The following is a 26,750-nucleotide window of genomic DNA, read 5'->3' as shown; positions in this document are numbered from 1 at the left end:
CTCAATACAAGGAGATTTGAGAATTGACAGAAACCCAGAACTTTACAGTATTTGTAAAGTCCTCTTTAGAAATAGAAGACCATAAAAAAGTCTGCAGCCATTCTGGACCAGGACACTGCATATTCACATCTATTCATGTCTTCCACACGACCCCATTTCTGGAAATGCCCAACATGGATTTGCAGGCATTTGAAAAGATCTGAGCAGCAAGTTTGTTTTGCCAAATAATTTCTGAATACTCCTCTTGCAAAGCTAAAGTGCTCCAACTGTATCACAAACCAAGAGAAAAACCCCATTCCTCTTCAAACCCACAGGAACCTGCTTAACATCTGGGGATTTGTACCACCTCAAGCATCTTCTTTTGGACAATAAAGTCTTAAGCATTTATTTTGACACGTGTGAATAGCATGACACCAAACTGATATCCTGGCCACGTAATGATTAGGGCAGCACTGTCTAGTGCATTCCACATTCCTGCTGGTGATTCAGTTCCCTTTTTACCCTGCTTTGCTGCACAACCTTGACAATAAATAGGCTGCCCTGCTGTGCCCCAGTGGTGGGGCTGCCTTTCAACAGTAAAAGTAATGTGAAAGTAATTCCTGAATATAATAGCTTTTCTGTTATTTTCCAGGCTTCAAAGCACTTCGAGATCCCTCAGAAGCTGGGGAGATATCACTACTCCTATAGAATATTACTCCTCCTAAAAACATGCACGTACCCCTAGGACCCAAAGGCAAACACGGGGGAACTTAAGTCCTAGAGTTGAACTCCAGCTGCATTCATCACCTTATCTGTTATTTGATGGACTTTTGCCAGTGGGCATTGTCAACAGGAAAAAAAAATAGAGGTAAAAAAACCGAACAACTTTCCAGCTAGTATTTTAAGGCTGTGAGTAACGCACCATTTCCAAGAAAGGAGAGTATAGATATTTTGAGCATATGTTCTGTCTTTAGTTGGCTATGGGGAAAGTATGCTACTGTATGACTGGTCTTCCAGGATGAACACTGCATTAGTAACTCCGGAGAGGTGGGAGAGGGGACAGCTGCAGCCCCTTGAGCCATCTCTTCTTCTTTGACAAATCCCCCCTCCATGAGAATACAGCAAAAAGACAACCAGTAGGTGTGTAGATTCGATGTTGGAGACTCCATCACATCCACCTGTCAATGACTTCCAAGGGTCTCCAGATAACATGTCAGTGAAAGCAAGCTCCGTGCTGGCTGTGACCCAACCTGTGGGACATTGTGTGTGCCCCCACTAATATCCATTCACCTTGCAGAAATGGTCTGCACAGCCCTGACCCCTAATTTCAACTCTCCCTTTTAGAGAAGTCTCTCCTTGTCTTAAGGGCAAAATTAACACTAAAACACAAACACATTCCTGAATGCTTGTATTCCCTAAAACAGCACCTTCCCAATCTTTGCTATCCCTCACTTGCTTTCTTTACTCACACTTTGTCCCTTCATGACAGGGAACAGGCTGTGTTGGATCTGATGGTTGGCAATGTGTGTATGCAGTGAGGCACAGTCAGGCAGCTGTACCCTGATCTGGATGAGATTAGGACAGCAAAACTGTGTCCTGGACCTTCTGTACTTCAAAGGATGTGTAAGACCTTGGGATTTGCACTTCTGGAGCAAATATATTTATTTTCCTGGTTTCTGTAAAATAAGATGTTGGTACCAGGTGTGTAGCCAAATCGGGTATTGGAAGCCCATACCCCTGTGACAATTCCTCTGTGGGATAAGAGTACCCAGAACTGGATCCCAGCATGGCACAGGCCAGCAGCTGTGGAGGTTAGCTAACCTGCAGCCTGCATGCTTCTAACATCTGTCATTCACTGCCCAAAAGATTCACCTTCCATAGGAACAGACAGAATTTGCACATTTACCACTGCTTACTGTTGGGCTTCAAGAGGAAAAGCACCTCCAGCATTTGCTCCTCAAAGGATCAGAGCTGCAGATCCTTTTGCAGTGATTCAGAGCAACTTCAACCACCTCAGTTTGAAGTTCTGCAAAACATTACCACAAGACATACCAGTGTATGACTAGACACTGATTCAGAGTTTTGTCAGATCTCGTTGTCAGTTCTTAGGAAAAAAGAGGGAAAGGGGGAAGGGAGAACTGGATTGAAGTCAAAGTCATTAATATCCTTCTACTTGAAGAGTGAGCCCAGGGAGAAGAAGCAAGGTCAAATGTACACTGAAGTGAGATACAATAGCCACCAGGCACAGCTGAAGTCACAAAACAATACTTTTGCCTTCTTTTTCCTCCCTCCGAACTCAAAAATCCTTGCCTAAGCAAAATTAAGTATTGGGGCAGAGACAAATCCATATTCATGATCCTTGATTCTGAGGCAGAGTGAAGCAAACTGCAGGGTGGAGCTGGCTGGAAATGAACTGTTCTGGGCCTTAGAGATGTCATCAATCTTGTGCCACAGACTGTGTGCACTCTGTTAGAGCTCCACGAGTGCTGTTGCAAGTGTGGTTACCTCTGGGCAACTTGTGAGTTGCAGAGCGTCCTTAAGCAGTAGAAAGTGAGATGTTCAGGATCTCTGAACCAAGCTACTGTACTTGTCCTACACTTGGGAGAGAGGGTGCTTGGTAAATGGAGATGGTTTGGGAATTCTCCTAAAAGCTGCCTCTTATAACCTGCTACTATACCAAGAGCCCCTTTCCCATACCACTGTGTAGATCTGACTTGTGAAACCGCTGGGGAGAATGTCTGCGCTTCCACCGGCAGGTCCTTCAGAAACCAGTGTGAAATGTGTGTGTATTTTCATGGATAGCTGCCTTTTTCACAGCTCTGGGAGGGACATCTCCATCTGCTGGTGAGGCCAGGGAAGAGAGGCTTACAGACCATGCTCCAGCTTGTCCAGCTCTGAGCATGCCTGCTCTCCTTCGGGGGCTTTGGCTTCTCCAGCTGCACATTGATACAGCAACATTTCCCAGACTTCCAGGGGGTCCTGTTATGTCAGAGAAAGGCCTGGAGATGCTTGGCTGGACACTCCGCTGTCAGCTACAGCCCAGATTCCACCCACTCAGCTCAGCCAGAGCAGGAGGGGATCAAATTGTCATCTCAACATCTGGTTTGAATCCAGTAAGAGAGATGCTGTGGCATCACACACATGCACACATATACGCACACACTCAAGGGCTTACAAGTATCAGGTTGTGGTGACATCCCAGTGGTTTCAGAAGGTGGAGGTGTGAGTGAAGGGAAAATCTGGCTGTCCATCAACTCCCAACTACTATTTACTTGGTTTTCCTTAATAGTAAGTACAGAAAGTAATAGCAAGCAATGCCAGCATTAATGCCTTTATCTCCTCAGCATCCCTAAGAGGCAGGGTAGTGTTGTCAGTCTCACTCTACAGCTGGAAAACCAAAGGCCAAGAGCAGCCAAAGGGAGTCAATCCAAATCCTGGGCAGGCCAGAGGCAGAGTGAGCAGGCAAACGTAGATCCTCCACCGTTCAGCACAGCCCGCTTGCTGACTCCTCACTTACTGACTCTGCAGCCTGGCAGTGTTCAGAGCAAAGCTACAGCCCAGTATAAATCTTGTAACACAGCTTAATTCCCCAAGCTTTGTGTAAAGAGGTATCTCAGCCAGGGGACACACTCAGATACCTCAACAGGAGAGCTTTGTGTTGTCACCAAGTGCAGTGATGAATTACCTGCTAGAAGGCAGATTTCATCCTGCGTGGCAGATGGGGAACAAGCCATAAAGATAGCTCACAAGAGTATGGAGGGGAGCAGGGCTGGGTCCTCCTCCTGAGCAGGCACATTGCATCACCTGCCACAAGGTCCTGGCCCCAAACTGAGCATTTTGAGGGGCAGCCAAAAGAGGAGAGTGGGAATGGATGGGAAGGTACAGAAAATGGCAGGACTTCATGCAATATAAGCAAACACATACGGAATGGAAAAAGCAGCTCTAATCAAATGGAACTCTGAATTTCCCTCTAGACACAGGGTATTAAAAATAATCCCAGCTGAATTTTAGCCACCTCTCTCACAGCATCTCCCAGCTGCTTCAAAAATAAACAGCTCTGTCTGGGTGGAACCGCAGCCACGCATGATTTTGGGCTCCCAACCTCAGTGCAGGAATGGTGAATAGAGTTTCCCTGGTCCATCTGTCCAGGAGGATCTGCCACATACTGTTTGTGACTGCAAGTGGATAAGACACAGCAAAAGGAAGCACAAGGAGAAGGGCTCTGACCACATTTTAAGAAGATTTCACATACATTATGTGCATTCCAGTGCCTATGGGACTCGTTTTACCCTTGGGCACTCCAAACCTGGGAGAAGCTTAACAGGAGGGCATGGATTTCTCATGGAGCCAGAGAGCCAGGCTGCAGGCTCACTGGAAGACCCAGGACATCTCAATGACCATGTTTAACCACAAACAGTTGTCACAGAATTTGAACCTCTCCTCTGGTGGAGGAGAACCACAAGTCTGGCAGCATGGGAGTTGGGGAACACAAAACTGAGGCTTTATGGCTGCCAGGGAATAGGACACAGTTTTGGGTGTGAAACAGTTCCTGACTGGCTCTTGGGCTTTAAGTGATTTATGCTGCAACTTCTACATTTTTAAGTTATCTGAAGTCAGTCAGGCAAAATCTCCTGCACCAGGCTCCACTGATCTTCAGACATCAGAAAGCTTTTCATTTTTTAACAAATTTTCTCCCAGGGACTGCAAGATCTAATAGGCACCTGGCAGATGACAAATGAGCCCATCCCTAGCTGGAATGCTGCTCTTTGTCAGTTGTCTTTGTCCCCCTCTCAGTCTAAAGACCAGGATCCCTTCCAACTTTGAACCCTGCCAACTCCTAACACTGTGCAGAAATCCCCAGGGGAGGCGGAAACCACTCTCTCCAGCAGACTCCAAGTCTCTAGCAAGTTCCGAATTTTTGAAGGTGTTAACCTTACTTGAAAGGGGAAACAAGCAACAGGGCTAGTCCATGGCAAAAATAATCAGGCTGGGTGGGAATTACAGCTCCTTTTGACGGGGCCACACAATCCGCTCAGCAACAAGCCCATTGTTAATCTCCCACCTATTTCCTGCTGCAGAATTAATTGTCGGGCGCTACTTGAGGGAGGCAGCAGTCAAAGGCAGGCTTTCCCTTCCAACCCAGCAAGGGCCACTGCACATCACACTGCTCTGGAAAGCTCCTTTCTGAGGGACTTGGCCAAAGGACAGTTTCCAATTCTGGTGGCTCTATTTTGGGCACAGCACGTACACCCACCCCAGGCTCACTGCATCATTGGCTTGACTTTTTACTTTCCTCGGATTCTTTGAGGCAAATCCTCATTGACCTCTACGCTGTGGTACGTCATCCTGGGAGAGCAACTGATAGGCTCAGCTGTGACGACACAGCACAGCCTGTGCCCTGCTCAGACCCTGAGAGCCCAAGCAGCCCCTGCAGCGGCGCAGCCACGTGTCCCCACCAACCCCACTGCCATGGGCTCAGGGCAGGCTCTCAGCAGGGGAGACCCCCAGAAGAAGCTGCAGCCGCTGTCCTTCCCAAGCTGCCCGTGTGCCAGGGGTGAGAGGAGCATGGCTGGGCACCTTCCTGCTCCCGGGAGAGGTTTCCCAGCATGGACATGGTGAGAACTCATCTGGGTAGCAAGACTCACCCAGCAAGACTCGCCCAGCAAGACTCACAGGCGTGCACAGAAGTACCCGCCTGGCACAGTTCCTCCTTGGTAATTTTAGAAATGTCTTTCTGGCACGAGTGAGGAGCTTTTCATAGAGGACACATGGGGCATGGGAACAAAGAAGCCATGCACAAGAGAGAGCCTCAGGCTGTGCTAGACAAGGGGTTCAGAGAATGTGACAGAAATTCAAAATCTCATGCTGGAGACTACACAAAACAGCAGCATACCATCACTAACAATCAGCTCCTTCCAGCCCAAGGCCTCGCATGTGCTCCTGAGCCTGTCACTCCTGCCAGCTGTATTCTGGTGTGACAAATCCAAATTTTTAACATACCAGCGTGCTTTCCCCACCTTTCCTATAAGGATTGCTCATTGTTCTCTCACTCCTCAGGGCTGGCAATTGCTTCTTGAAATGTAGATGTTAAAGACTCACGGGTTTCCTGAAAACTGTAGCACGGGCTATGAAACTAAACAACACGTGCTGTACAATAAGTCATAAAGCATGTGTGAAAAATAGTTGACACAGAAGCTGTCATGGAAACCAATGCTACTAGAGCACACACAGCCACAGAGCTCCCATTAAAGGCTGCAAAGTTGAACACAAATGCTAATCACTAAGGCAGAATATATTAAATTTACCATCATGCCCCATTCAGTCTTTACAGCAAGTCAGCTGAAAACTACAACCATTTCCGCTGGCAGTGCTGGATGGTAGTTAGTAGTAATTAAATTACCAGAAATCTTCTCACAGAGAAACTCTTTTCATCTTGTGCACCCTAGAAACTGTTTTTACTAACTAGGGACTGATTTTCTCCTGGGCAGTAAGTCTATTTAAAATAGACGATACACATTTCTTCAGCTTGGATTTAATTCTCCTACCAGCCCCCCTGAGCAACAATACCCTGCAAGAAAGAAAAAGCCCAGGCTGGAAAAAGAAACGTGCTGAAACCAGATTAAGCTGTTCAAGCAAGATAAAGGGAGACAGACTGAAAACAACACAATACCCTGCAATTATTATAGGCATATCCCACAACATGATCAAACCTGTGGTTCTTAGATACCAGCTGGAAGGAAGCTACTGACTTAAAAATGTTCACACATATAGGTACCCTTTGACTGCTCGCAGGTAGAGAAGGAGTGGAGGAACCTTGCCCTCTCTTGTGGAGAAAGAGCTGTACAGCCTTTCCTCATTCCCCAGCCTGGCACACTTCTCAGGCTGGGCTTCAGGCGTGGGTGTTGCATGTTCTGCTGTGATGGGGACACACCAGGATTCGTCCCTGGCAGCAGTGCTTACAGCCAAGAGCAATGCTGAGCTGTCCGGTGTGGTCCGGATGGAGGTGCAGGATTCTATTTTTTTTTCCCTCTACCACTTTGTTAGAAATATTTTGATGTATCCAAGGGCCAGAGCTGTGCATTCTTTGTGCTGTCTCTCAGGGCCTGGTCTTTATCTCAGTGACTTCAGAAAGCTTCACGACTGCAGTGGTTCGGGCTATGAGGAAAGCCAGCTTTCTCTGCTGACTCTACAAACATATAACAAGGCTTTTACTGACCTATAAAGGAAGCGTCTAGGCCAGAGTTGTCAAAAATAGGGCACCAGCAAACTTATTTCACCTTATTTTTAATCCACTTAAATACCATAGGTTGGAAAGTTCATCTAGTGCTCAAATGTTAACAGGGATCTTATTTTGCTCAAGAGGCTGTAGAAAGAGAAATGGTCGAGGAGAAAATAAAATTCTTATGGACTGGCTGAAAATTCCTGATGAAGAAAAATCAGAGCTGGTTGAAAAAATTTGTCAGAATTCTTTTTCTGGACAGAAGTCAGATCCTTGAGTAATTGAAATTTTTAGAGCATATAAAAAATGTGTACTTTCTGTAGAAAATAGAGAGTTTGTCATAACCTTTTGACTGAAAAGTATGTGATACTGCCAGATGCTCCTGCTTAACTCTTCTTGGTTTATAGGTGAAAAGTTGCCTTGTTTCACAGGGAGATGCAAGAAGAGGAGGTAGGGTCAGGTAAGAAGTGTCCAGTTACTGTTCTACGAAAAGAGATTTTAAAATAAACTAGAGAATGACTAGTAAATGAGAAACAGAGAAGAATCTTGAAAAGTAGATGAGACAAGAAAGGGTAAAATGAAAGCATAAGGTCAGTTTTAATAATGTACATAAGAAGGACAAAGTCAGTGCTTTTCCAATGTAGGAGTCAGAATGAGGTCTTTGGCCAAGTCTAGGGCTTTTCCACTGCCTTCTTTAATGACAAGATCACAAACCATTTTTCCTACAGTTCTGTTCACTGCACATACCTTTTTATTATGCTCCAGCATATCAAACTACTATATGCACGTTTTTTATGACACATAAAAGGTGCAAGCCTAGCTAACACAGATGGCTACATGACAGTCATAATGGGAAAAGGACAATATTTGCCATTAAACAAACAGTCTTCAGTGCATAAATATTGAAGTGTCACACAAGATCAAGCTGCAGCTCATCAGATTGGGTGCAGCTTTCCCTCAGACTCACTGAAATCCAAAGTTCTGCTGCTGACCCCACATCAACTTTGGCTTGTTTCTTCAAAATGAAGGATGTCAATGCTCTGGCTCCAAAGAAGGCATTATCTCTTTGCTTGCTCCTTCCCCACATGGCAAGATGGGGAGGTGTCTGTATTTCTGACATTTCCCATTCAAAGTTAAAATTCTTCTGCTGATGCTGCCAGGAGTATACAGAGGCAAATTCATTAGCTCTTCTATGTCAATACAATGAGACAAATTTACACCAGTGGAACTTGTGACCCAAACTGACACACACCTTAGCTTTTTTTTCTATGAAATAGACCCCAGAAATGCCAGTTTTATCTCCCAAGCTTGACAAAAGCAGCTTAAAGGCTTTCCCATCACACTCAAAGTGAGAGCTGATAAGGCTGAAAATCCAGAAATTGCTTACTTTACAACTGTGAGTCCCTTTCAAGCTGACCTTCTGCCCTGAAAGCCTAAAACTCCTCACCAACAGCTATATTTAGGCAACTAAGGGGCTGGAACATCTGGGAATAATAACAGCAGTCACACTTGGAAATGGCACTTATATACCACTCTGTAGAAAATATCACTGTGCTGCAAAAGCTTTCCAAAGTCCAGTTGGTAGATTTCAGACTGGAAAATTACCTGCTAGACAATCTGTGCATCACTAGAGGTGATGAGTGATAATCACATATAGGAACAGCCCAGTTATTAAAAAAAAACTAAAACAAAACCAAAAAACTTAAACCTCAGCAGTACAGCCTGGCAAAACAATAAAAAAATAACCTTTAAAAAGTGTCCCAAACTTTCTTCAACCAGAACGTTTTTCGTGACCTCTTAGAGGTGTATTTCAACATTGCCCTTCCAGCACCAAAAATGCAAAGCCATCAAGAACTGACTAACGTCTGAGGAAGAGGAAATCAAACTGATGGGTGTTTTCACCTCCCAAGCTGAGCAGCATGTGAAAAAACAAACAAGCAGCCTTCAGGATCTCACAGTGATTTTTTTTTTTTTTTTTTTTTGATTGCTTCCTTTTGAAGGGGGTTGCAAAGCTAAATGGAGCTCAGGGTCAATATTAGCAGCATTAGTTGTTTGTCCAGCCTGCTCTTCATCACAGCTTGCCTGGGGCTGTTCGTGTTCAACACATAAGTAGCAAAATAACTATCTCAGGTAAAAGTTCTTTGCAGATATCTAGAATTCTCTTGGTTAACCCTCAGAGTCCTTGAGAATCAAACATTTTGGTAGTGTAGAAAAATAACTAACAAACCTACCTCATACAAGAGCAGGAGTAAATGTGGGATTTTGCTTGTCTTGACACAGGACTGTGAGCTGGATGCAGACATCAGCTGTAAATCCTCTTCGCTAAACTGTCCTGCACTAGGAATGGGTGATGGTTTGTTGGAACCAGTGGCTAAGGTTGCAGTGAAGTGCAAAAATGGCAGGCTACAGTTACTCACATGGGGCTGAATAGCTGTACCTGGAGACACAGCCAGGACACCCCAGGTAATTTCAGTATGATGGACTAAGCCTAGCAAATACCCTCATGCTATGACCAAGAGGTGAAGAACAGACAGGCAAGAATTCATTTGCATCCATACTTAGCAGTACATTGAGTATTTAAAAGCATTTGATGCATCACGCTGATGCATGAGGCAAATAACTGCCTGTGGATGAGATACTCCTTCAGATTTACATCTCTGGCTCTGCCTGCTTACAGTCATAGCAGTTCCATGTGATAATTAAATGCCTGTCACACTAGTACTAATTCCTGGACTAGTAGGAGCATCCTAAATTTGGCAGCACACCATCAACACAGGCAGCAGACTGTAAGACTGTGGGACGTGTTAGCATTTGCAGAAGTCAACATGCAGGCATGTACCAACTCCTACCACAGCTGAAAGCAAAGTTGGACTCCTAAGCCAACAGCATGTCCACACTGAGTGCTGGGATCAATGTCAAGGTCACTGTGAAGCTGTGATCCAGTGATCCTCTGAGTTGCAAACCCTTTGTCACCATCATCCAATGCAGTTCTGCTGAACCCCCACATGTCAAGTCAACACCATCCTGTCTTCATCCTTTCTGCTGGCTATTTGGTCAGCAGTAAAGGATGTCATCCCAAGAAGATGCTATGTAAGTCCCACTCCCCTTGCACCACGCTTAGTCTTCAACCTCCCCTTGCACCACGCTTAGTCTTCGACCTCCCCTTGCAAGTCCGCAAGGAAGTGTAAAAGACTGTTTTAGATAAGATTGTTTCCTTGAAGGGAGCTCTGAAGGGAATCTGAAATATTTTCAATTACATGGAGCTTAAACAACTATCAGAAAAGCATCACCCTCTGGACAGTCTTGGTGTGCAGTGCAAGGGGCACAGCCTGCTGAGGAAGGGCAGATCACAAATTAATGAGCTGGTGGATCCAGGTCCACCCAGCAAACTTTGGCCATCTGTGATGTCACACCAGTTCTTCATCTCACCTGGGTACAGGTGAGTTCAGCTTCAGCTCACCTGTACAATGTCTGTGTGCTTGCTCCATGCTTTGCAAGTGCTGAGGTCAAACTGAATTCCCACTGCCTCTGATTTTGGCTCCAGGCTCACTTAAAAACCCAAAGCTGTATCATGTAGCATGTATTCTTTAATTTTAAAATTAACTTCTGAGGGGACAAAAGGTGAAATAAAGTAGGGAAGTAGTACAGGGAAAGGCAAAGGAAATTGCTTTACTGAAACACATTTTATTAATTTTGGTACTGTCTCCTTTTCAGCTGGCCAAATGATTGTTAAGGCTGTTTCAAGTCCTGCAGAGGAGTTTGTGGAGACTGGAGTGATATGCACTTGTCACGACTCAGTCAGTCAATTTAAGGTTCCCATGCATCAGCCTCTGAGCCAGCAGGGCACTTCATGACTCCACTAACAAAACCAATAAATAGAATTACAGAGAGTGACAGCTATGAAAAATAAACAGCAACAAAGATTAAAGACTCCAAAGCTGCCCAACCAATGGGAGCTAAAGTTTATGTACTCAGTTTAAGAAAGACCTTGTAGAGCTCCCCTGTGGTCTTTTGGCAATTTGATTTAATTTAGTCTGTTCCTCCAACAAATAATTTTTAAATTAAAGGAGAGGGAGAAAAAAGGAAACCAACCCAAACACTGCAGTGCATTTGTCCAGTGCTCAGACTTGTTTGATTACAGCTCTCTAGCTTCCAGGAAATCTTGGAAAGCTTTAAAAGTCAGATGACTGTTACTGGATCCACAAAACCTTTTTTGCTATGTTTCTACCTTTACTTGACCCCAGTAGGGCTCAGCAGATCAGGAGTCCCCTGTCTCTGCAGAAAGTGACCATAACCATACACACGGCCAAGGTGTGGTACACAGGGCTCCATAGAGGTAGGGCAGGAGGGGCTATTCCTGGCAGAGCCCCTGCACCACCAAAGAAGCAAGAGAAGGATTTAAACACACACTTTCAACCCAAACAGCAGAGCCATTACTACTTTTAGCATCTGTTACACACAAGTCAACTAACAGCACTCTTCTTCTGCACCTCATCTTTGGGCACTTGGACCTGCCTTCCTCTGGTCTACAGAGCCTCTGATCGGGCAAGTCACCAGGCTTCCAAGGACATGCCTCTTCTGTTCACAGCCTGAAACCTTCACCTCCTCCTCTGCAGAGGTGTGTGTGGGTCATTGCCCCATCCCCTGACATCTCTCTCCAGTTCTGGTCGTGCTAAGGACAATCTGCAAAGCCAGCCATGCAAACATCAGCTTTCCTCTGCTGCCCCTAAGGGTACAGCCCTAACTCACCTTTTTCAAACCCAAGACAGCAGCAATTTCAGCTCAGAGATATGCACTGCAATGTGCCAAAAGGGAATAAAAGTCAAAGAGGTAGAACAAGCCAGAAAAGCAGAACTTATTCTGACACACATACGAATCTCTGCAGCTAAACATCACACATCACGGTAAGAAATGACATGTCTCCAGACACCTTCTCTGCCTGGAGGGTTACACTGCCAGAGTGCTGTTTCTCCTCTGAATCACAGAGAATTGTCATAGCTACAGAGTGCCAAAATCAAGAAAAAAAACACATGAGAAAAATTATCAAAGCTTATTTGGCAAGGATGTACAAACAAACAATGCCATGCTTTAAAAAAAATGTTTCCTTTTACCAGAAAACCAAGACTTTGGTGTTTAAACTGCCACCAAGAAGCTTCAGTAGCACAGTGACTGTAGAACTTTGCTGGGATGTTGATTTAATGAATAAAATATCTCAATAAACCAACACCATTTCATGCAACACCTGTTCTTGTCTGCTTCCTATACAAGTTTTGGCATGACTGACTCTTCCTTAGCATTGAAATCAGATGAAATCATAGCCCAAAGCATTACATTGAGAATTAAAGGGATGAGTTAACCCACACCATCAGAAGCCCTAAATTCTCATTCAAGTCAACTCTGGTGGGCTACATGCCCTTTGGAAGAAATTACTGTATATTTGTTGCAAAGCACTTATGAAATCACTTTTTGTCCTTCAACTCATTTTTATCACGAAAATAACCAGACCACGAATGAGTTTCAGGTTTCAGTTGTTCTAAGTCACTTATCTTTTTTCTACATAAAAATGGAATAAAAAAAGAAGCAGTCATTTTTGCAGTATTTCAAAGGCTGCTTCATGCAGAAAAACCAATGCCAACATTTTGAGTCAATATTACAACAATCAAGTCCCTCACTACACTAATGATCTGCAAGCAAGTATCGCTTTACATCCTCCTTCATATATTATCTCCCTTACACCTAATCAATCCCATTGTGATCTCAATGTGATTTGTAGAATCCCTAATTATTTGTCGGTGGGAGGGAAGGGCTGGAGTCTTTGGGGACTCCTCCGTAAGCCAAAAGAATACACATCAATTGGTAACATTTAGAGCCTCCTGCAATCATGCTTTACAAATTCCACGCTAATTGCTAGGCTGCCATGGACCACGCTGCGTGCCAGCAGTTCCCAGTAATAGGCTTCTTCACATGAGGAGTGAAAGAGATCTGGCAGTAAGTGGTAGGTAGTGTCAGTGGCTTTCCTGAGTAATTTCCTGAGTTCCTACAGAAAATGAACCTGTAAGACAGCTGCCTTAGAGTTCAAGAGGCATAATCAGACACAGATGTGAAACAAGGGCAGCTCTTTGAGCTCAGTGAGAATAATACATAATTTTGAACACACTGCTGCATTGGTGGCTAATTAGTTCCAATAAAATTGAGTGTGTGCTGTTTGTCAGGGCTCTGAAGTCATTAACTCCCAGAACACAGATAACAAAACACTCTGCCTGACCCACCTGTGCTGTCATCAAGACAAAACTGCTCCGGTTGAGATTATTTTTTAAAGGTGTCTTATCAAAACAACTGTTGCATATACTCACTAGCAGCACTTCCACCACCCTTCCTAACTACAGGTCCCTCTCTGACCACTAGGCACAGCCCTGTCCTCCTCCTGAGATCTTTCTGGAGGTGCAAAGGCCAGTCAAAGCTGAAATAGGCAAGCCTAAGTCCAGATTTTCTGCAGAGTCACCTCCCACCTCTTCCAGTGATGGAGCACTGGAGAGTCAACTCTAAAAGCCTTGGAAGGTGGAGCACCTACTACTGGGCACAACAGAAGACCAAGGAGTACTAACTTTTGTGGAAGTTGGACATTCTCCAGTGAAGGCCATCCTTCAGAAGAGCTGTAGAGGAGTGGCTCAGACAGATAGAACATGCATTATCATATCTGGAATACTGCTGCTTCAGAAAGAACGCTGTTTATGACTTCAGATGGAGTCTCTTCAAGCAATTCAAGGGGCTGAGATGTGCTACTACAGTGTTGTAGTTCTCCACCAAGTTGATTGTTTCCAATGAGGTGTTTCTTATCTTGTCTTTTTACCCCCTCCACTCTTAATTAAAAGAGCTAAGTTATTGTCTAACCCTTGTTCAGTGAAGAGGGAGAATCTCATTGACCACAAAGAATGGTGCATCAGTCTGTTTACAAGGACACATCACTGCTGTGACTCCAGCAGCATGAGCAGATTGAAGTTGCTTACATAATATTTACAGACTGGTTTACTGCTAGGAAAAAATCCTGAATGAATCCCGTAACACTTCCCCTTTTTTGTGAATCTTAAAGATAACTTCTTTGACATAATTTAATAAAAATGGCTCCTTCTTACCAAAACAACCACATCCTTGAATGAGTACATTGAATTTATATTTGGAGAAGGGGCAGAACTTACACGTTTTGCTCTTGTTCAGTGAGCACATTTTTCTACAGCATTCCCCCTCCCTCCCTACAGGAGAAAGCTTGTAAGTGCAGGGTGGGATTTCTTTGCCAGGCTTTTCATTCACCAAGCCAAGACACTATTTAGTCCCAGTATCCTCATCATCTTATCTTTTCACCATAGGGAAAAATAATAAGAGGACCTTCTGGCCTTCTCTTTAATCAGTGCTGCTCTCCCTGAGAAGGACAGAAGGCAGGCAGGATCAGAAGAGAGCAGCTGTGGTCATTGCAGGTCATGGCTGTACTTGCTTTCTGGCTTCCGTCCAAAGCAATACCTTCTCTTGGATCAGAGTTTATTTTGCATTCTGAAAATATTCTCAACAGCACCATTTCCTTTTTAAAGTTATTTTCTGCGCAGCCCTTTGGGAACCTCTGTTGCATGCTGGCCAGCACGTGTGTGTGAGCACACGCATGCCTGGCTCTCACAGCACCACCCAGGGCAGCTCAGAGCCTTCCCAACACCTTCCAACCTCTGCAACCTCTAGTGAGAAACCACTTGAGTTGTTACTCTGTGCCAGGCAGCTGCAAACATGTGGCAATAGAAACAACTACTGATCTCATAAACCTAAGTCTAAAGCGTGTCTCCCACTCACTGCATTTTTCTGAACATCCCATAGGGCACAGCCATGGCAACATCACATCACGAAGTTAAATCATGCAGGACAACACCCCTCCAAGTGATTGAAACAGAAGCCACCCTACTACCAGCACTGGCAACATTTCAGCCAGACCTGCCTGGCCTCTGTGATCCTGTTTTCAATCACAGACACCTTGTACATGCTAGCCAAGGGCCTCTCCCAGAGGTCAGACTGTGGATACCATGAAGGCAGCTGCAGAGAAGAGCTACATTCCCATCTGGCATCCTCTGATCTAGGATCTCCAGTTCAGCTGTCCTAATTCTGCTCCTGCTAAAGCCAAAGAAGATTCAGTTTGCATAGCATCCCTTTCACTTCCAGTTCAGACACCAGACTTAGCAAACGGTCTCAAATCTTCCGGATGACAGTAACATTGGGTCACAGCTGACCACTTCTCCATGTAGGAAATGGAAGATTAAACAACTCTCTGGTTCCCCCAGCAATAAAAACATGGAGCATTTCCTTCAGCCCCATGCTTTAGTTTCTCAGAGGATGTTTACCCACACGCTGCCAGAGCTAATGATGTACTGCAGGTTTGGAGACTTGTCATGAACCAGCCATAGGATGAATTGAGGAGCAGATTGCAACCGCATGTTGTTTCTGAAAGTGAAGAATGGCTCAGTGAGTAGGAGCAAAGGACATTGATTAATCTTACTTGAAAATTACACAGCTTACTTGTCCCCACAGAGTATTTCTGCTGTACCAGAAAAATTGCAGCTTGAAACATACGAGACATCACATTCTGTATTTAAAAAAGCCTCTGTGTTTTTTCAGCCACCATGGAGCTAGGTCAGGCAATGCTTTCCAAGGATGCTGGACTGAATGTAAAAATACAAGGTTGGTGACTTAGTTGCTGCCTCCTGAACAATGACCTGTTCCCCTTTTAGAAAAGAAAGACAAAAGTTGAGCTTGAGCCAAAAAAATTACAGTGATACAGTAAACTCTGACTCTGGTTTTTGGGTCAAGTTGCAGAGGCAGCTGGGCCACTGTGGTACCTATTCAGTTTCCTACTGCAGAAAATGTAGTTTTTTTGAACTTCAGCTTTTCTGTTGGAAAACAATGCCAGTAGAATTGGCCCTGCAGAAGAGAAGGGAAGCATGGAGGGAATTAAGAAGAAGCATTACACTTCAAAATATTCCCAGCATCTACTCGGTTCCTCGCACTCCCCTTTTCTCCAACAGACCGCGCTGACCTCCCAGCTGTCTCTTAATTGCCTTCAAATAGAGGCACTATGAGCTGCACCTTTCCTTATCCTTCCCTATCAAAATGCTCTCTCTAAGGCATAGCTAGGATATATGACTGACTATTTCTTTCTGCTTCCCTGGTGGCTTCTGTGTCTAGCACTAATCGGAGTCACTGCACTGAAGGAGAGCACAGACTCCCTCAAGAGTTCAGGACACTGATAGTCTCTGCTTGTGTCACAGATGTCAATATCAGAGACCTTTCCCCGGGCACAGTTCTCATCCCAGTCTGCTCTCAACTGCAGGGCACTCATGTTTTATTTCTGCTCTCAACTCTACCTTAAATACAAACTCTCAGGCAAAACTATTTCCAAACAACTTTGAAGCACAACTGCAGCAAAGGCTACCAAGAGAATGTGCTCAGTTGTTTAGATGCCCAGAGTGCCCCAGTTGAGGCAGAACAAAGGAAAATAAAATAACGATTTCATCAAATGAGCCACACCGAATTGCCACACCTCTTTGAATGAGCCCATTCTTATCACAACAGGCAAATCCCACTAACAAATTTAATTTCCTATGTGTGTGGAGAGCTTCTTAGCAGTATCAGAAGTCTTTTGGTTGCTTTCCCAAAGAGTGGATCGACAAAGCGGGGAAAATGTCATTTCAGGAAACAAGACTTCAGGACCACTGTAGAATCTGTAATCCATGAAGATTTCTGAGAACCACTTTCACAGCATGCATCATTCGATAGCCATTACACACACAGAAAACATCTCCCCCACCATGCACAATGCCCACAGATAAATGCCAAGTCTCTCTCAATTCCCACCCTCCCTGTCTTTGCCTCCACACCATGCTGCACAGGGAGCAGCAGAAACAATCACTATATGAGTGAAAGGATCACACTTCTACTCATGGCCTTGCCTGGAGCAGCTAGGACTTCTCAGGATCTGAGAAACAGTGAATTCCTTTTGTTTGATACCTATTTCTTGGGCTACTACTTCAAATGTACAGTAGAAGGTGGGCTTACTGTAAAAGCTCTTTTCCCACAGCTCTCCTAAAGCTCTTCCACCTAGATTTATGTTTCTCTTGTTAAATAAATACAATAGCCTGTACTGCTAATGGTGAATAAGCCATGGTTGGTTTGTGTTTCAGTAAAAGTTTAGTTCTTGACAAATAGAGATGGTCAGATTATTATATATGATGTGAACTGGAGAGTAATGCAATGCTAAATGGTTTAATGAGCTGCAAGAAAGAAAGCTCTGCTTAACTATTGTTTTTGCAGGCCTACTAATATCTATAATTCATCCAAGTAATTGGCAAGTGGAAGATCCATAGCAGCCAAGTAATCCTGGCCATTCCCACCTGTCTACCAAAAAAAAAAAAAATTATGATTAAACAAAATGTCTGAATCTGTTGATAGCAATAAAACCTTGTGAGTTGAGACAGGATCTGAGCTAGTAGAGTCCATGGGGACCAGGAATGCTCCATGCTGGCTAGATCTCACCAGGACAAATTGTGGTTGGGCTGGCAAGACAAGTAGCTACATTACCCTGGATGGAGATGCAGTGGCAGAAAATAAAATTGCTAGTTTTAAATTATTTGCTGCTATTGCTTATGCACAGTTTTCTGGAAGGCAGAGTTCTGTAGCCTTCTTGGCCAGCCTGTGTCAGCCATAATGTGAATTTCTGTCAAGACCGAGATTCATCAGAAGATGGATGTGCCCCCTTGCCTCTCAAACCATATTCCAGTGAGAGGAGCTTTTAGACTGTTGAATTAGACATGAGAAAGAAGTATGTCAGAAAAACATAAAACCACCCTGATTTTAACGAAGCCTCTTTCTTACAGCTACCACCCACTCAGCTTCACAGAAATAAACATTGCAAAGTGGACACAGAGCCTCCAGTACCCAGGCACTGATGGGGTGCTCTGGGATATATTAAACATTCTGACACAGAACAGCAGCACCAGTGAACTTGTAAGGTAACAGCAAATATACACAGAGTTAAGCACTGGTCTCATGTGCTGCTAAGACAACTAACTGGGGTTCCTTTTCTGGCATCGATCCAATACTTTAGAAAAATTCTGCTGTCAGAGGCAACCCCAAGTCAGCTGTCAACACCCTCTGGCTTCTGGACCTACACACAGCTGTTAACATCTGCCTCTGAACAGATGATCTGAGCCTCCCCAGATTCTCTTGACTCTAGGTAGTGACCAGCCTTGTGCCTCAGACCAATGCACAGCTGCACCAAGAGCAGGCTTGGCCTATAGCAAGCATCCATGCTTTAGATTCTTCCAGGATATGTTACTGATGCTCCCAAACATGGGCTACAAGAGCCAGAAGCAGTCTTTCAAAACCCAAGATTGACTATTCCTAATTGACTATTTCCGTATTGACTCTTGAGTTAGGGAGGGACAAAAGCAGCAGTGTGTGTTTATCTGGATTATAACAGCCACTGAAAAGCCCATTCCAGAAATGTAATGGTGCAATCCAACCATCTCCATGTGCTCCCACACATGCTGTTCAAAGCTTTTCCCAGTTCTCAGCAGTGCATAACTGTGTTCTCACAGTGGAAGAAGAAAGCGTTTGAAGAAGGATTTGAAGAGCACTCTCAACATACAATAGTTTAAAAAAATCAGGACAAGAAACCTCAAGCACTTCTCCAATAATCTGCAACTCCGTTCTCTCTGCATCTGGTTTAATCTTGCTTTCATTCCAACTTATTTCAAGTTAAGCCTCCTGGTTATTAACCGGAACAAATTGCTGTCATGTTCCCTTCAGTTCAGTAATCAGGAGAAGATTTTATATCCATAAAAATGCATTAGATGGTTGTGATAACACTTTTGGGGGAAGGGGAGTTAGTACAAACTCCTGCCAGATTGAACACATTGGATATTTTCTCTTGAGCTAACACAGGAGGATATGCTCCACACCTCCAACAGAGTGACTCAAGTGAGTGCTTTCCACATAAACCACCAGCAATGCATAAAGAAATGTCCTGTCATACTTCCTAGGTTTGCATTAAACAGGTCTTTCTGACAAGGAAGAGCAGAGGAAGGAAGTTGCAACTCACATGCCCTTGATTATAAGTAAATCAAGAGATGGCTGGGAAGTTAATCTCAGTTGTAGCATTTGCAGAGCGTTGTCTTTGAAGCAATGCATCTCTCCCTTGTGATGTACTGCCCTCCCATAAGCAGCTGTGAGTCCTTTAAAATATTCCTTTCCTAAGGGTGACATACACAGGCAACAGTTAGCTGTTTGAAGCACATGTTGGTATGCTTAACACCAAGAAGGCACAAACCCCACACCTGGGCTGTGTCGCACAACCATGTGCAAAACTGGAATCCAGGGACTGCTCCTATGGCAGGTGGAATTCTGCTGTTACCCTCAGTGTGAACATCATTCCTGAAGGTTCTGACAGCAGTTCTCTCAACAAACTAAACTCATACCTGGGCTCATTGTTGCTGAAAGAGTGAAAGAGTCCTGCTGACACTCTCCACTGATAATTTTCACCAACATCAGTGAACTGAATCAGGTCAAAGATGGACCCAACAAACAGCAGAATTGGCAGAAGTCACAAGATGGGGCGACGCAACCAGGATCAAGAGCAAGAAACACACAATTCTCAACAAAATTGTGTTAAACAAAATACCATCAAAGAAATTATTAACAAAATAAGGTAAAACTGAGCAGCAGTTCCATAACAACTGCAAACACCCACTCAGCAGCAGAGGGGTGGGTGCACACCAGCACGCTGTTCACCCACAGCATTGCTGCCGCCAGGTAGCTTAAATCAGCTGTGAAACTCTGTTTCCAATACAAGGGTCCCAAGCGTCAGGAAGGAGCTATCCTGCTCTGATCTACCCGCCACCTGGTTGTATTAGTTTGTCACAATGCGATTATTCAAGGCTTCAGGGGTTTTAAAGGCATGCTGTGTTTCGAGCTGATACCATGTTTATGAACATGCTCTGTTCCTATTTGGCACTGGGTCATCACTGTATAATTCAGGAGTCATAAGCTGTCAGGCTGCCAGCAGCACACTGTACATGCAGCACGATGTGTTTTGTTGTTTCACCATTGTTTAGGTTTATATAAAGTCTTAATTGCAAATGGAAAAAAATCTGCCTAGTCAATCAGGCCCATTCTGAAGAGTTTCCAAAAGCCTGCTCTGAGTTTCATAATTGGGAAGTTCAACCCAGTCCAGAAAAGATTTACTGGAGTTAACAATAAGAAAGGACTTGCTTGAAACTGTTGCCAAACTCTAACTCAAGAAAGAAAATCAGCTGGAGAGCACCATCTATTGGTCCGAAGAATGGCTGAGCTGCCAACTTTTCTCTTTTTAGACTCAAACCGAAGGCAGCTCCCGGCTCTGCAGGGCAGGATGTGCCCGGCGCACACAGCCCTGCAGGGAGCGGGACACACGTCGCACACAGACCCGTCCGGGGACAGCTCTTCCACGTGTCCCGAAGAAATTTTGGCTTGAATGAATGTGACCCAAGGACCAACTGCGGAGGGGAGGACAGTACAACAGCCCCGGCTCTTTATTTCAATGCCATTTTCCTCCCCACCATGGTGATTTCACGGCACAACCAAGCTACCAGTGTTTTCTGATTCTGGCTTTAGACAACCACTGACCCTCCACCCAAAGGTTCATCCCACAAATGAGCAGCATCCCACACTGGTGAAACCAGTGTTAAAGTGGCACCTGGTGGTTATCTGTGCATGGCAGAGAGTAAATTCATCAGCCCTTCAGCCTCTTTCTCTCCATGCACACAGCAGCACTGTGCTGGGGACAGGAGAGGGTTTGCTTACATCTGTGCCTCATTTCTGTGACACTCTGTCAGCAGCCCAATAGATGACTGGTTTATCCAGAAAGTACTTTTGACTGCAGAATTATATTTCTGAGGACTTCTACTCCAAGTGGGTGTTATCTTTAGGCTATCTCTATTTAGATGCCCATGTTTAGATTTCAAGGACTGGCCTAAAAATCCTACTTTTAACTGCAAAACACATTTCCCTGGGGAACACTTTCATTAGAGCTGGCTAACATTTTCAGCTACAGAAACAGGAAAGAAATCTCAAGCACCTTTTCATTACCTTTTGCCTAACTGCCAGTTGTGTTTATTAGAAATACCGTGAACACACAAAAATTAAATTAATGCTGCCTTTTGCCCAGGGAGGCTGATCCAGTTCACCACCAAACTCCATGGCACTGACTCTCCTGGAAAAGCACATTAGAAGTCAAATAGGTTGAAATATCTTGCTCAGTGTCCACCTCCAGCAAAGCCAGAGGGACCTGGCTGTGGTACAAACATAAGTGAGGCACACAGCCCCAGAGCAAAGGCACTGCTGCAGGTAACCAAGACCAGTTTCCCAAAGCACAGCCAGTGATTCAGACCCTGACTGGCCATGAGAACGGCTCTGAACTGCCCAAGCAGTTCCTTCTGTGTCACAGCAGGATCACTTCTATCACATGTGGTCTCTGGAGCATTTCCAGCTCCAGTAGTTTTCCAAAGACTTTTTACAGAAGCTGTACAAAGTTGGAAGAATAAAACTTATCAGCCATAACTGTTGCTTAACTATCTGTGATATTAAGGAATTAAATAACCAGTACAGACTTTGTTTTGGTTTGAGCTAAAATGGAAGTTTCTAAAGAAACAGAAAAGTTGTTCTGGTTGATCATAAATATTTAGCATATGTTTTTTCTATAAAGAAATCTGTTAATAGTTGTGTTTGGACTTAATTTTTTTTTTTTTTTAAAATCAGGAGGAGAGCTAATTTTGGAGTGGGTACAAATGTTAAACTTCAGAGCAACCAAACCCAGATTCTAATCAGAGTATCTCCGCTCAAATCAAACACTGGATGAAAAAGTACATCTGACAGTGGCAACAATTGCAGTGCAAAAGGCCTGCCCACCTTAGCAAATTTCCTGATTTAAAAGCACAGGAAACAGTACAAAACTAACTGGATTTCATAGGAGAGAGAGGGGTCCTCTTTTGTCAGGGCCCTTCCTGTAGGGAATGTGGCAGTGCAGAAATGGAAAGGCAACCCACGGTAAATTGCAACAAGTGTTAAAATAAATCAGCACAAATGAGGTAAACTGTATGGCAAATTTCTTCTCCTGGGGTAGAGAGGAGACAATTCAATCAGAAGCAAAATTATGGCTGCAAATAACTTGACACAATTAGGAGAAAAATAAATCAGCCTGTGAGTCACTCCAAAAGAGGCAGGCAAAGGAATGTCCAGCAAAAAGCACCCTGTCTGAGCTGCTGGAGTGGAATTCCACTGGGAGAAGGCTAGCAGGTCTGAGGTCTCAGAGCTCGAAGCACAAATTGGAAAATAATGAAGCTGGTCCGCTGCGATTGCTGTGGAGGTGACAGCGCTGCAAAACAAAGGGATCCTGGAGCCTGAGTTAGGGCAGAGGGAGAGATCAGCTTGCACACACGGCAAGGGGTTGGGTTACATGTAATTGCTCCTGTGAAGAGTGGGTGGTTTGCAAGTGTTATGACAGCTGCAGAGCAGAGGATGTCTCTGATATGAGACAACACAAAGCTAGACCAGAAAACAGGGAGGCAAAAGTCACTGAACTTTCTAACCCAGGGCAAGTACTCCATCCCAAGGCACTTGCACTATGCAGGGACTCCGGGAGCAGGAAAGTTACCAGCACTTAGACTCATCCATTTGTTCCCTCCAAGGAGCACAGAGTGGCTTTACAAAGACTAAGAAATAAACTTCAGGGTATCTAACAGGTCCCTTCACTGCACAAATCCATGTGTTAACCATGTGAGTGGGACTTTCTTCTCACAGCTTGGCAGGGCAGGGCTGGGAGATGGTGATTTTTCAATCCAGACCTACCATATTTATCATGTTTTCATCCTCATTACTAGAAGACAAAAACCCTTTAATTGCATGTTCTTAACATGACAGGTTTTCTTGCCAATATAATGTGTATTCAGAACTTCCTGGAACTGCATAGCCAATTACAGCATGATTTTAACCTTCATATAACTGATACACAACCTCACCTTTAACTCCATCTCTACATCTTTTATGTAGCAATGCATTTGGCAGCCAGCCCCTCTTGTCTGCATTTTCTGTTTGAAATATTTAATATGAATGAGTGAGCAGCAAACAGCTAGCACATTCCTACACCAACAGCTCCCACACACACAAGAGCTCGCCTTAAGGCTTGCTGCTTTTATAGAGCTCTCTATCTGCATGCCAGTTTGGGTGCAGTGCTCACAAAGGATCCCCTTGTATCCAGATAAACTGGGCTCAGGTGCCTGGTAACTGCACACGCGGGGAGCGAGCCTGGCACTCTCTCACAGCCAAAACATGAGCAGTCCCCTAGGCTCAGGGTGGCCAGCTGGCTGGGGCTGCTCAGCCTGCTGGCACTGCCACTGGCTCATCTGCCAGCCCTGCTGCACCTTTCGGCTCTTCCCCATCTTGTAGGACCACGTGGGTGATGGTTTCTTCCTTACTGGCATCAGTATCCGAAACCCTTTTGAAATGCTTTACACAACGAGTTTATGGTGCAAGTGGGGTACGTTTTCCCCTTCTGATTTTATTCCACTGAGTCCTGTTTTGCCTGTGCAGTCGTTGATCTCTAAACTGTATTAGGGTACCACTTTGTTTTTCTGTTCTGGGGAAACTGACAAGTGAAAAATGTATTTGAACAAAACGGGAAAATGTCTTGAAGTGTTAGACTTCCCTCTGCCAAAGAGGAGCAGATCGGCATTAGAATCACAAAGAGCAAGACAAAACTCCATCTTAACAGCTTGTTCTTGATACTGCAGCAAAAAATGTTCTGCCACAGTGCTTTACATATCATAAAAATGAAATGGGGACCCCTATCCCCCCACCCTCCTGCCCTGGTGCCCAGCATTCTCAACACTTCACACCCGTGTGGCCACTTCAACTGCTTGGCCAGCCTTTGTAGATCCACATCCTGAACCCTGCAGTCATTTCCCCAAGGATATAAGCCATTACAAACCTTAATTGCAGAGCCCACTTTAGCTCAATCTGGACAAACCCAAGTGTTTTCAGCACAGGAGGTCTCTCATTTCAGTCCTGGAGGAATCTGCCTAGACAACTGCTGCCACAAATCCAGCAGAGCCACATTGCACCTTGAAGGCTTGGGCCCACGTGGGAGCACCACTGAGCTGCAGGATCCAAGCAGAAGCTTGAAATGTGATTCTCCAGGAGGAAGTGCAGTCCTTCCATTGACTGACAGTCATCTCTTCTATGCTGAAAGCATTGCCCCCTTTCTGATTACCAGTGAGGGTGCCTTGTGCCTGACAATTTCCCTAAGCTCAGAAAGTAAGAAAACTGAGGGGGAAGAGACCAGTGGGAAAAAAAGCAGTAAACAGATAAAGACCTTGGATCTGTCCCATTCAACATAATCTTTTAAAAAAGCCAGATTAGGCATCTCTGTCTCATGTGCTGAAAGAACGCCTTTTGATTCTGCTGATGTGTTTTCTTCTGGACCTGGTCAAGAGTTGTCCTTGATGCAGAGCAAAAACATGTCCAGTCCATCACAAAGTCAGACTGTGCCAGGAAACCTAGGAGTGAAACAGATAACAATGCTTCAGAAACCCCTTTTCTGTCCTCACACCTCCCTGCCCTTGCAGAAAGGGCAGACAGCAAGCAGAGTGGTTTGTTGCAAGGGGAGGCAAAGCAGCACACACTGAGCCATCACTGCTCAGTGCGCACGAAAAGAGGCACTCCTGCATCAGGTCACTTCTGCACAGACTACAGGAAGGGGAGGTGAGCTGGGAACCTGCAGCCTGGGGGCCACAACTGCACACTCAGACACACTCTGCTTCTTTCTCCCCAGCCCCTCATTACTGAGTCACAAAACAGTGGCTCACAACAGCCTATTTGACCTTCACTGAGCAAAAATTCTCTTGCCTCTGATTTAACAGATCTAGTATTTTCAGCAGAGAAAGACTCTTTGGCCTGTTGTCATTCCTTCTTAGTTCTCTGAGAGTTTACCTAAGAAAAGGCTGAGAAATTCTGCCCTTACACTGTAACCCCGTATGTACAAACCATGTGCAGGACCTGACCCTGCTAAAAGCCACAGCAGCACTGTCAGTGACTTGACCTGGCCAGGATTTCACACTTAGTTTTCCATTGAAAGAGGAAAGAAGAGCCCCCACTCCTTCCCCCACCCCCCTCCTTTCTAGTGCTTCCCAGTTACCCGAATCTACGGCACAAATTGCACAAGAGATTCTTTGTTATTTTCCTTTCCTGTAGTAGCAAAATTTAACATGCAACAACCTTGGCATTTTTGATGTCAGATATGACTCATGAGATAGATACTGGCTTTACTGATTAATCTTACTTATGCATGTCTTATTTCTCCCCTATGACTTGGCAAGAGCATTTATTTCTGCTACACTAGGAACAAAATCTCAGCTATGTCTCTGGAGCATTACATATTGCAGACTCTGTCTCTTTGGCCCCCTGCATTAATTTTCTTCAAATGACACCAAGGGGCCAATATGTTAAGTTTGCACTATTGGTCTGACAAAATTTTGGCTTCTATTTATAATCATTTGTACAAAAAGCATCAGTTTGGGTTAGCTTAGGCCTATTGTGGAGGGAATCATGCTAGCACAGATCATTCCAAAACTGCTTTCACTTTCTGTACTTGCTGAGGTTTGTGTTTTTGAGGCAGTGTAAATTGTATCAGGGATACAGACAACTCTCTGATGTGCAATTGGAGGTGTACACTGGAAGACTCTATTAATCCCAGCTTTGGTCTCCTGCCCTTTTTAAGAGGATTTCTTTATAGAATTAGGTATTGATCCTACTCTGGTTATTGGAGTTGATTCACAGCTGCATGACTCCATGGCCTGCTGGCATAAACAGTCTAAAATCAGATGAATACTATGAGCAGCTATACACAAGGTGCAACAAGGGCAATTCCAATTACATACTAAGGATGGAGATACCTGAACTTCTCTGGACCTCTGCCCCAGTGTTTTACTTTCTTTATTGTTCTTTATCTTTCAGATAGATGTAAGAATCTAAGATTATTTCTCACACGTTATTCTCTTAGGTTTGGGTATGTCATGGTTGTATGTAACCCATGCTAGAGGCCTTCTGATGTTTCTTTAGGCTGACTCAACCGTAATAAACTTAGCTGTCATTAAGTACTTCGATATTTAGTTTAAATTTTGGGGTTTGACATTGTCATAATACTTCCAGTTATAAATTAATATTGTCTCCAGCAACTTTACAGAGACAAGGACTGTAAAAGAGCACATCTTTATCCAAAACATTCAGAGAACATGAAGCCTTCCCTAACAGTGATAGGCGAATCCCACCCAATCAAAGGAATCCTCTCCTGTTCCTTCTATGGTTGTTAATGTTGAAAAAATTCTTGCAAGCTTCCTTCTGATGCAGGAGGTATGAGTTCCTAGATCTGCTAGCTCAGCCTGCTCATCTGGAAACACGCTGAATGCTGACAAGGTTGTACTGTGTCAGCAGC

This window comes from Hirundo rustica, chromosome 8 (assembly GCF_015227805.2).
Source record: "Hirundo rustica isolate bHirRus1 chromosome 8, bHirRus1.pri.v3, whole genome shotgun sequence".
Taxonomy (NCBI): Eukaryota; Metazoa; Chordata; class Aves; order Passeriformes; family Hirundinidae; genus Hirundo; species Hirundo rustica.
This window is presented reverse-complemented; position numbering follows the sequence as displayed.